Here is a 9,223-nt window from a genome sequence, read left to right on the forward strand (position 1 = left end):
AAGAATACGCTTTTCTAGGAAGGTATTGCTTGTTTATTGAAGTGATAAGGGAGAGCATCCATGTCAAGTGGACAGATTTAATTACATAAAAATTGAAATGTTTGCACAGCAGAGATTAGTGAAGATTAAAGGAAAACCTCTAAGATGAGAAAACTACATGGAATTGATCTGAGTAAGAGCTGAGTCTCCAGTGTGTGCAGTGACTAAGAGATCTGCTTGGTCAAGGGACCAAATGGGCTGTACACCCAGAAGGAATGCTCTCAGGCCAGGACTAGTGAAATAAAAAATAAAATAAAGTCAACTGCTTGCATTGGTCAAAAATACATTTTAAGACTGTGTTGTGGAGAATGAGACTCCTGGCACTATAAGATGATGCTTCCTGGAGTGCAAGTTGGTAATATTTGACAAGAGTGGAAAAAAAATGACTGTAAGACTGTTTTCTCACTTTGGGGAATACATTCCGGGAAAGTAATTCCAAAGCAAAAAGTTTTTGCACAGAGATATTTGTGACCACCCCCTACATTACATTCATTGACTGGAAACTGCTCAGCCGTGGGGCACGCAGCTAAGAGACTGTGGTGTGTCAGGGCAATTACCTACTGCCTTTGTGCATGACAACTATGAAAACTATGTAGAAGAATATGTTCTATGATGCAATCATAAGTGAAAAAAAAAGGGGAATTTGGAATTATGATCACTTAATGATAGCAGTGAGGTAAAAGTATGTCTGAATAGCTGCCGAGTGGAAATAGGTTCAAAATTTGTAAATAGTCAGTGATTGGGGAGATTGGGTTCTTTTGAGTTATTTTGTGCTATTCACATAGGTGCATTTTCTGCTTCGGTTAGGATTGTCTGTTAAATAACATATACGCTGGAAGGTTTACTTTCACCTCTAGAAGTGATATTCGAGAATAGCTACTGGATTGGGGAAGATGATGTCAGAAGGGATGAGACTGTCCTGTCAGAGGAGGCACGGGAGTCAGGAGGGTCCCAGCTGGTTGGGGCCAGTGGGGAGGAAGGGCGGCAGAGCAGGGGCTGTCTGGCGAGATCAAGGAGCTCACCCTGGGAGGGTCTGCAGAGGTCAGGCGGTCCCCTCAGGGATTGGATCACTGTGGAGCGTCCAGAAGGCAGGGGAAGGTCTTGTTGAGTTCCCCAACTACTTCAGACCAACTGGAAACCAAGTGGAGTTTCTGTAGAACCAGCTAGCGTAGGATGAGTTGCATGGGGTGTGGGGGGGGCGGTCTGTCTTCTTTGCAGCTCTGTCTGTAGAGTTAGCATAGCGATGGCTCACAATAGGTGCTCAGTAAATGTGAAGTGAATTAATACCTAGAAAAGGGATGGGACAGTGGTAAGACTCTTTCCGGAGATTTCCCACCTCACGTGCCACAGCCCTAGCAAACCAAGTTGTCCAAAACCTTGGCTTGTGGGAAATCTCCAGTAGGGGGCAGCTTGGACACAGTCTACCATATGCCTCCCAGGGGGAGGCTCAGCTCCAGAGTCACAAAAGAGATGAGATTGGGGTGCCCTGCTTATGTGTGTGGAGGGGCATCTAGGGGTCACGGGCTTGGGTTGGAACAACAGTTCTGCAGAGCTGCACAGGGAGCATATGCAGAGGGCCTGGCTGATCAAACGGCTCCAGCCAAGTGGCTTACCCAGGAATGGAGACTTTCAGAAAGGAAACGTCACCTGGCTGCAAGAAGAGAATCGCACAGATGCCCCAGAGATGCAGGAGCCATGTGACATTCCAGGAAGCTGTAAGAATCCTGGGAAGCCGGGCCCTGGAAGATTACTGGAAATACTAAATTTTCCTCATTAAGGGATAGGGGTGGGAAGGCCCAGAAGACCGGCCAGATGTGAACCGGATGGGAAGTATAGCACTGAGCATGAATTTGGAGGTAAAATCCACAGCAGCTTAACTGTGACGCAGGAATCCCGATGAATCCCACGGAAAACACCACTCAGCGCAAGAGAAAGAGTTCTTGGTTAAACTACAGATGTTAAGAAATGAGGAACATTCGGGAAAGACACCTCCCACCCCACCCCCCACATCGGACTATGAGAGTTTACTTGATCAATGATTCCTTTTCCTGTTTGGGACTTTCCAGGTTGTACGTGTACTGGTGAAAGGAGAGTGGCGTTCGGGTAGAGAGAAAGAGAGTGGACACCCTCTTTCATATTCTTTGCACCTAAAAAAGGAAAGTGAATGAGGTAGCCGAGACCTTGGGTGAGCGCTGGCCCTTCCACTAAATAGCTGTGTGATCTTGGTCCAGCTCCCGAACCTCTCTGCGCCTCAGTTTCCACATCAGTAAGTAGGGATAATAATATCCACCATGCCCACCTCACAGGGGTGTTGCGAGGACTGGGTGAGAAACATAGACAAGTATCTTGTATACCACAAAGCCCCAATCCGAGGTATTGGTTTAGGAGAAAGTTCAGCTGACTTGTACTAACTTGATTCTCTCCCGTCAGCGTGAGCTTGAATGGGGATGTTGTGTACACGTATTGCTCAAGCATGTCTGGGTAGAGTCATTACCCACAAACCGTCTTCTTCTTTGGAGGTGGCTGTTTTGTTTTGCTTTCCCGCAGTTATTTGAAGAAGCCATGTTCTAAGACATGACTTAGGGGCAGATGGGACCAATGGCTGGCCGGCTAAGACACAATGCTCTTCCTAAATGCCAGCTGAGAATCAGACTGTGCTAATCAAGGACTGATAACTGTAGACATTTAGAAGTTCAGAAGGGCAAGAGCGGCCCCATCTTTGGATAATTTAGAGAAAATATAACTTGGAAGAGAATAGCTCTCCGCTCACTGTAGTCTTACTATTACTGTATCTGTAAAGCCATGCCGTATCATAAATTCCAAGGGGGCGGAAGTCTAAGAGGGAAGTCTGAAATCTTCTGAGGAAATTGGTGAGATTAGTGGCCCGAGCTGGGCGGGGTTCGATAGGGGTGCCAAGATCAAAGCGTTTGACCTCTCTCCTTGGCAGGTCGGCTGAGAACTAGAGCTCTCCCGTGAGTCAGGGGGGAGATTGGACTGGGGAACAGAGCTCTGTTTTGGGGAGAGAGCGGTCTTGGACCGGCTGGAGCAGAGAGCTGCTGAAGATGCTCGCAGCAGGGGCAAGACCAAGTTCAGATGCAGGCTTAGGAAAATAGGTAACTTGACCAAAGGTAGCAGGACCAGGCTACCAACTGGATCATGAATATAGTTTAGTTAAATGGATCAGGACAGAGGCAAAAATAGGTCTGGGGACCACAGATGCCTTTGACTGGAGGAGTGGAGAAGGTACAGCAGAGTCAGCCTGGACCTCACCTGAAGCGCAGCGAGGAATCCTTGGGACCAGGTAGAGAAGGGCCTCTGTTTAGAGAGGCGATCAGGAAGTTGGTTTGGGGAGGTTTGGGAAGGCAACCTGACTTGTCTCCCGAGAAAGTTGGAGCCAGTTGGCTTAGCAGCCAAGAGAGACAGGGTTGAAAACGGAGTCGGGGCCTCAGTACCCATGGGGTCAGCCCAGCAAATTTCCCTGGGTTGCCATGGGCTGAAGAATCTGTGCTGTAAACCCTCATTCCTTTGATTGTGTCCTTTGTACCTTTTTTCTGTTTCTTATTAAATTCTTTTGAAAAATTCAAACCTTTTCTCAGATGGGTTCATGGGTATGGGGAACTGCCAACACCCAGGCTTGGATAGCAAAGGGAACCAGGTATGAAGACCACCCTGCTCCCTCCCCCCCCCCCCCACCGTGGCTCCAAAGATGCCAACACGGAGTCCTTGGGGGCATTGCAGGAGCAGGGGGACGGGCACAGTCACCATCTGTAGTCCCACCCTCGTCCTGGCTACTCCAGCCTATAGGACAGAGATGTGCACCTTCCAGGCCAGCCCTTGGTGGGAGCCGCAGCAGGACTGCACTCATGCACGCTCGGGTGGGGTGTGACTGCATGGAGGTGTTGGGGCAGGAGGCGGGCGAGGGGCTCAGGTCAGGCTGACTGTGCCCACCACATTGGTGTCTGCTTGTTTTCTGGTTTGGGGGAACCAAACCAGCGTCTGTGGACCCCTTCTAGCATGCTGTATTTACCATCCCATGGTGGCCCCTGCAGAGCTGGGGGATATCAGGGTTCTAGGAATATCTGCCTTCTGGCCAAAGCTACGCCCTCCCCCCCCCCCCCAATCTCCAGAGCCCCTCAAGGAGCTCCTGCCCCACCCCTCTGAGCTGTCCGGAGCAGGAAGAGGATTATTTCTACTTCACACAGCCTCTGGCGCCCCATCAAATACAGAGAGCAAATAGCAGTTATCCGGTGCCCGCCCGCCTGCACTTCACACCCATCCACTTCCGGAAGCTGCAACCCCTAAGAAGTAGGAATCATTAATATTCTTCTACAGACAAGGAAACCTGGCGAGGCCTGGTGAGGCTTGCTCAGGATAAACAGATTCAGATTCTGACTCCAAAGCCGCCCTTCCAAGCAGCTCTGAATCCTGAGCCTGTGTCTCTGGCTCCTGATCCCTTAAGGAGAGAGCTGAACGAAATCAGATCTGAGGTTCCTTCCTGAGTTGACAGAGCAGGCCCCGTCCCCTAACAGGTCCGGAATCTAGATACAGGAAGGGAAGCTCCGAGGTACCCCACACACCCCACCGCCTTTTGTGCCTCCCCCCAGATAGAGAAGGAATGACGACTGAGGAGGGAAGGTTTGAGAGGCCTGGTAGGGAGGCAGAGGGTGGGATCAGAGCCCACCACTGCCGTGGTGACAGCCTGAATAAGAATTCCGCAATTCATCATCTAATGACTCAGCCTGGCTTTGGACTGGCGCCGCTGCGAGCTGGGGAGCATGACTCAGCAGCTGAGGGGCCCGCGTGGGAGATCGCCGCTGTCCATGTGAGCGCCCACTGTGGAGAACGGCTTGTTCCAGCTCCCAACCCCAAGGTGAGCGTCTTCCGCTCCTGTGGTCAGACACACTCTGCCTCGGGTTCCTAGTCAGGTGGCCAAGCCTGCTCCCTCAGACCTGGGTTTCTCCTCCTTTGTATTCGAGAAGTCACAGCCGCAGAGGCCTCTGGGCCACCTCCTTTCCCTGCAGCCTTGGCGTCTGCAGCAGGATGCTGTGGCCACCGACTCTACAGGTTTCTCTCCCCGTCCCTGCTCTGCTGGGGCCAGGCCATCCTCCAAGTAAGGGCAGCAGAGGCCACAGGGTAGGAGTGGGGAAACCGGGACGTGTCCCAAGCTGGGCACACGGGTGGACAGGTGGTCACAGCATCGCTCCCAGCTGCTGGGGGTGGGAGAATGGGCCTCTGGGATCTTGATTTTGCTCAAGGGGCAACTCAGAAAATGTCTCTTCCCCCTCACAAATAACAATGTCTATTTTCTCTCCCCGCAATACTGTTACGGACAGTCCATGGCTTACCAGAGAAAACAGCCAAAGTATGCTGAGGTGGGACAGCTTGCGAAACCAGGGAGGGCTGGGCACAGAGGCCACGGGTCAATGTGCAGGGCTCACACAGCCCACCAGCATCACTTTCTCACCTAGATTATTCACCCACAGCCCTTTCCTCATCTGCAAAAACCCTCAGGACAAGAACTTCTGATTCACCCTGAGCATTCCTAAGCATAGCCAGGTGTCCGTAATACCCGTCGGTTGAAAGAGCGAATGAGTGAATTTGTGCTAAAACCTAGTCATCGTCATTCATGTCAGAGGCAGCTTTGGGAGGTGTTGGCAAGTCTATCTCAGGAAAGCAGCCCTGAGGCAAAAAGAGGTTATCACTCCTCCTTAGAGGTGAGACGTGAATAAGAGTGAAGTTACCCAAACTGTGGGAAAAAAAGATAGTAATCTCACTCTGCTGTACTTTCTCTTTTGTCCACAGCACGTTACCCTTCTAACATCCTACAGTCCTGCGCCACATAACGATGTTTCGGTCAACAAGGGACCACACACACGACGGTGGTCCTACACAATCAGTACCATGTGGCCTAGGTGTGTAGTGGGCTATCCCGTCCAGGCCTGTGTAAGTGCACTCTGTGACATTCACACAACGATGACATCGCCTATGATGCCGTTCTTGGAACGCATCCCCGCTGCGACGTATGACTGTATTTCATTTAATCATTTGTCCTGTGTATTGCTTATTGTTTGTTTTCTCCCCCAATATCCACCCCGGGTAGAATCCAAGTCCCAGAAGGACAGGGCATTTTGCTGTTTTGTGCACTGATATTTCCTACACTCCAGAATAGTGCCTGGGATGTAGTAGATACTGAATGAATGAATGAATGAATGAATGAATGGTATCTATTGAGCATTGACTCTGAGCCAGGCCCCCTTCTACCTGCTATGGACTTTACATATATTAGCTCACTTGGTGCCCTTAACGGTCCTGGGAGGTAGATACAAGTATCACCCCTGGTTGAAAGATGAGGAGGTAAGGTTGGAGAGATCTGTAACAGGGCAAGAGCACCAGGAGCTGGGCAAGTGGCTGGGCAGAGGCCAGCTCTCCACCCCAACCTGGGGAGGCATTGCACACAGGCCTTCCGGGGAAGCCACACGCCACTTCATCGCTTCTGGTTGATGCTTGCTTTGGTGATGCCTCCTCACCAGCTTTGCACATGACCCCACTCCCCACCCCTCCCAAAGGTTTTCTCTGCCCTGAAGTGTGACTCCTGTTCAACTGGAAAGACCTTTCCTGGCACAGCAGAGCCACCGCGGCCTGGGGCCAGAGCGGGCCACTTGGGAACCTGAGCCTGCCTCCCCCTGCCAGGGACCTGCAGAGCCTGGTGGGGCTGCACTGAGCCTGGATCCCGCTCCCTGACATCTCCCTCCCTGCCACCCCACAGACTACGTGGGAGGCTCAGGTCCGAGCCCGGGGAGGGCAGAACTCCCCAGATCAGTTTTCTGTGAGATTCCCGCTGCCTGGAGCTGGAACACAGAGAGAGCCCCACCCACCCCAAGGCGCTGGGGCTCCAAGACAGTGTCTCCTCCCCAGGCCAGCTCTGCAGGTCCCAGGCAGGGGGGGCCAGGCCCCAGTCCCCTCCTCTGCCCCAGGACTCGGTGGCTCTGCTGCCAGGAAAAGTCTTTCCAGTTGAGAGGGAGTCAAGCTTCAGGGCAGAAATATCTTTCAGGGGGTGGAGTGGGGTCATGTGGGAAGCTGGTAGGGAGGGAGATAAAGACAAGTATTTACCAGACAAGATGAAGTGGGGTGTGGCTTCCCTGGAAAGGCTGTGCTCAGCGCCCTGCCTGAAGGACCTGGAGAGCTGGCCCCATGGCGGCCACAGCTGGCATTGGCCTCTGTGCGGCCACTTGTTCCCATGTAATCCCTGAAGAAAAGAATGGAGACCCAAGAACGTCAGGAGCAGGGAGAAGGTGCAGAGACCTGAGGGCACACATGTCCATGCTCAGGGACACAGAGGGCCATATGTCTCCATCCAAGGGCTCGGGGAGGCGGCGGGAGAGAAAGGGAAGGAAGCTGGGATGTCTGAGCAACAGCTGGAAGTGGGTCTTCAGAGGAAGAGGAAGCTGGCTTCGGGTTAGTCAGGGAGAATCTGGGTCCAGACGTTGGAGAACCAGGGCCATGTCTCATGTGCGGGTTTCTACATGTGTCTGGGGCTGGGCATCCTCGTGGGTGTTTAGACAAGGGAAGGGGGTGTTCCTCTGTGATCTGTAAGTACACGGGGGTGGGGGACATGCTGTCAGGGTGTTCCCAGGCAGGGCACCATGCCAGCTTTTCCTCATCAAAGAATCAAGACTGGAATTTCCCTGAAGCTCATTTCCTACCATTTAATCCTCAGCCGAGGACCACAGCTGCCAAGTCTGTCCCCCAAGGGCAAACGCTGGGTGTGGGCGAGGTGCAGCACCCCAGGAGTGCCTCCATGCCCTGTCCACCTCTCCACATGGCAGTCAGTCAACGTCCACTCATTGATTCCTCCCCTTGCCCCTGAGACTCTGGGCCTTCTCCCCGTGCCTTCTGGAGACCAAACCCCGCGCTGGGCTGTTTCTTTCCACCCCATGCACCAATCAATCAGTCTACCGTGCAGAAAGTATTTATTGGGCCCCGGCTCTAAGTAACCAGTGCAAACAGCAAATGCAAGAATGCCGGGGGAAGACATGGCCAGCGGGGACAGGCGGCTGGTCACCCAGAGGAGTGGCTTTATCGTGGTTCTTCATCACAGCCCAGCACCTGGTTCTCGACTACCTGTGCGCGCCATGGACAAACCAGTCTTGGGGACAACGAACATGACCTGGATGCGCAAGGAATAGCATACGGAACCAGCATCCTGGCTTATTAATTGACAGACAGAGGCACTGTCCCCAGACACCTGGACACGTTTCTCCTGGGGCCTCAGAATGTAATTACTGAGCATAGAATCAGAACAAGGCCAGGGGTTGGATAATTTTAATGGCTGGATGACAGCCTGAGGCATCCACGCGCCTCGGGACACACCTGTCCCATGGCCTGGCCCCTGATGTTGGCAGGACAGGGCACCAACTCTTCTGCACAGCCTGAAGACCCAGAGCCGAGTTGGGTCCCCCTGGATGCCCCTTTTATTCATTTATTTATTTTTGTGGAAGATTAGCCCTGACCTAACATCTGCCGCCAATCCTCCCCTTTTTGCTGAGGAAGACTGGCCCTGAGCTAACATCCGCACCCATCTTCCTCCACTTTATATGTGGGATGCCTACCACAGTATGGCTTGCCAAGTGGTGGCATGTCTGCACCTGGGATCCGAACCGGCGAACTCCAGGCCGCCAAAGCAGAACGTGCACACTTAACCGCTGTGCCACCAGGCTGGCCCTGGATGCCCCCTTTTGAATGAGGAGGAACTTTCCCCTCCTGTTGGCATTTTCCCTCAGGCAGAAGACAATGCAGTTACTTCGCCAAAATGCAATCACAGTCTTATCTGGCCCTCTGAGGTTTCACCCAGGTCTCCTTAATTGGATTTGGGATATTCACAGACAGACAGTCTCCTAGGTAATTTCTACAGAGGGCTAATATCCTCTCCTAAACTGAGTTTCTTCCTAATTGAATTCTCAGAAGGCGATGTTGACTTCAAGGTGCTTGGCTGTCACGTGGGGCAGTGTGAAGGGACAGAGGAGGAAAGCGTAGACCCAAACGCTTCCTACCTCTAGACGGCAAACACGCCCGTAGGGAAAACACAATGGACACACGCCATGCAGTTGGAGATGCATCCGGTGCTGACTGGTGTGTCTGACTGTGGGAGTCTGATTGTGAGAGTGTTCAAGTTCGGGGGAGCGGC

Source organism: Equus quagga, chromosome 7, assembly GCF_021613505.1.
Source record: "Equus quagga isolate Etosha38 chromosome 7, UCLA_HA_Equagga_1.0, whole genome shotgun sequence".
Taxonomy (NCBI): domain Eukaryota; kingdom Metazoa; phylum Chordata; class Mammalia; order Perissodactyla; family Equidae; genus Equus; species Equus quagga.